This window comes from Natator depressus, chromosome 28, assembly GCF_965152275.1.
Source record: "Natator depressus isolate rNatDep1 chromosome 28, rNatDep2.hap1, whole genome shotgun sequence".
NCBI classification, from domain to species: Eukaryota; Metazoa; Chordata; order Testudines; family Cheloniidae; genus Natator; species Natator depressus.
The window spans coordinates 9,414,369-9,416,868 of record NC_134261.1 but is presented as its reverse complement, the minus strand read 5'-3'; the positions used below and the strand labels follow the sequence as shown (position 1 = coordinate 9,416,868).

The 2,500-nt window shown below is 66.0% G+C and overlaps 1 non-coding gene across 1 annotated transcript; it reads right to left on the bottom strand.

Moving 5' to 3' along the window:
- Window positions 1–2,023: 2,023 nt before the first annotated feature.
- LOC141979410 (5S ribosomal RNA) lies at window positions 2,024–2,142 on the bottom strand. Its single transcript, XR_012636825.1, has one exon. It is a non-coding gene; the product is annotated as a 5S ribosomal RNA (ribosomal RNA).
- Between the last annotated feature and the right edge of the window lie 358 nt (window positions 2,143–2,500).

Below are 2,500 nucleotides of genomic sequence, written 5' to 3'. Positions count from 1 at the left end.
CCCGGACGGACGGGGCTCCGCCGGCCCCTGCCCGCGGGGGCTGGCTCCGGGTTGACCTGGTGGCCGCTCGGGACTTAAGCCCGGAGCCCGGGGCAGGGCGACCCCGGACGGACGGGGCTCCGCCTGGCCCCTGCCCGCGGGGGCAGGCTCCGGGTTGACCTGGTGGCCGGACGGGGAATAAGCCCGGAGCCCGGGGCAGGGCGACCCCGGACGGACGGGGGTCCGCCGGCCCCTGCCCGCGGGGGCAGGCTCCGGGTTGACCTGGTGGCCGCTCGGGACTTAAGCCCGGAGCCCGGGGCAGGGCGACCCCGGACGGACGGGGGTATGCCGGCCCCTGCCCGCGGGGGCAGGCTCCGGGTTGACCTGGTGGCCGGTTTGCTTTCGGGCCACCAGGTCAACCCGCTGCCTGTATGGGGTTGACCTGGTGGCCGCTTTCCTTCCCGGCCACCAGGTCAACCCGCTGAATGTATGGGGTTGACCTGCTGGCCGCTTTCCTTCCCGGCCACCAGGTCAACCCGCTGAATGTATGGGGTTGACCTGCTGGCCGCTTTTCTTCCCGGCCACCAGGTCAACCCGCTGAATGTATGGGGTTGACCTGCTGGCCGCTTTCCTTCCCGGCCACCAGGTCAACCCGCTGAATGTATGGGGTTGACCTGCTGGCCGCTTTCCTTCCCGGCCACCAGGTCAACCCGCTGAATGTATGGGGTTGACCTGCTGGCCGCTTTTCTTCCCGGCCACCAGGTCAACCCGCTGAATGTATGGGGTTGACCTGCTGGCCGCTTTCCTTCCCGGCCACCAGGTCAACCCGCTGAATGTATGGGGTTGACCTGCTGGCCGCTTTCCTTCCCGGCCACCAGGTCAACCCGCTGAATGTATGGGGTTGACCTGCTGGCCGCTTTCCTTCCCGGCCACCAGGTCAACCCGCTGAATGTATGGGGTTGACCTGCTGGCCGCTTTCCTTCCCGGCCACCAGGTCAACCCGCTGAATGTATGGGGTTGACCTGCTGGCCGCTTTCCTTCCCGGCCACCAGGTCAACCCGCTGAATGTATGGGGTTGACCTGCTGGCCGCTTTCCTTCCCGGCCACCAGGTCAACCCGCTGAATGTATGGGGTTGACCTGCTGGCCGCTTTCCTTCCCGGCCACCAGGTCAACCCGCTGAAAGTATGGGGTTGACCTGGTGGCCGCTTTCCTTCCCGGCCACCAGGTCAACCCGCTGAAAGTATGGGGTTGACCTGGTGGCCGCTTTCCTTCCCGGCCACCAGGTCAACCCGCTGCCGGCATGGGGTTGACCTGCTGGCCGCAGAGGGGCAGGCTCCGGGTTGACCTGGTGGCCGGACGGGGATTAAGCCCCGGCTCGGAGCAGGGCAAGCCCGGGCGGAGGGGGGTCCGCTTGGCCCCTGCCCGCGGGGGCAGGCTCCGGGTTGACCTGGTGGCCGGTTTGCTTTCGGGCCACCAGGTCAACCCGCTGAATGTATGGGGTTGACCTGCTGGCCGCTTTCCTTCCCGGCCACCAGGTCAACCCGCTGAATGTATGGGGTTGACCTGCTGGCCGCTTTCCTTCCCGGCCACCAGGTCAACCCGCTGAATGTATGGGGTTGACCTGCTGGCCGCTTTCCTTCCCGGCCACCAGGTCAACCCGCTGAATGTATGGGGTTGACCTGCTGGCCGCTTTCCTTCCCGGCCACCAGGTCAACCCGCTGAATGTATGGGGTTGACCTGCTGGCCGCTTTCCTTCCCGGCCACCAGGTCAACCCGCTGAAAGTATGGGGTTGACCTGCTGGCCGCTTTCCTTCCCGTCCACCAGGTCAACCCGCTGAATGTATGGGGTTGACCTGCTGGCCGCTCTGCTTCCCGGCCACCAGGTCAACCCCCTGCCGGTATGGGGTTGACCTGCTGGCCGCAGAGGGGCAGGCTCCGGGTTGACCTGGTGGCCGGCAGGGACTTCAGCCCCAGGGCCCCTGGCAGGGCGACCCTGCCCTTGTTCCCCAGAAAAGGAGAGAGCTGGCTCGCAGCGGGAAAAGCTGCCTACGGCACCTGGGATTCCCAGGCGGTCACCCATCCAAGTACTAGCCAGGCCCGGGACGGTTTACCTTCCGAGATCGGACGGGATCGGGGGCCTTCCGTCCGGTATGGCCGTAGGCACTCGGCTCCGGTCCGCCTCGTCCCCTTTCCCTTACTGACTCCCCTGCCTCGGGTGGGCCCGATCCTTTTTTCCGTTTTTTTTTTTCGCTCCGGAGGCTTCATGAGCCCCCCCCCAACACCCCTTTGGGGGTCGGTGAAAATTTTTTTTTCAGACTTCCAGGGGCCCGATCCTGGCCGCGGGCACCCGGCTCCGGGCACCCGGCTCCGGGCCGCCTCGTCCCCTTTCCCTTACTGACTCCGCTGCCTCGGGTGGGCCCGATCCTTTTTTCCGTTTTTTTTTTTCCGCTCCGGAGGCTTCGTGAGCCCCCCCCAACACCACTTTGGGGGTCGGTGAAAAAATTTTTTTCAGACTTCCAG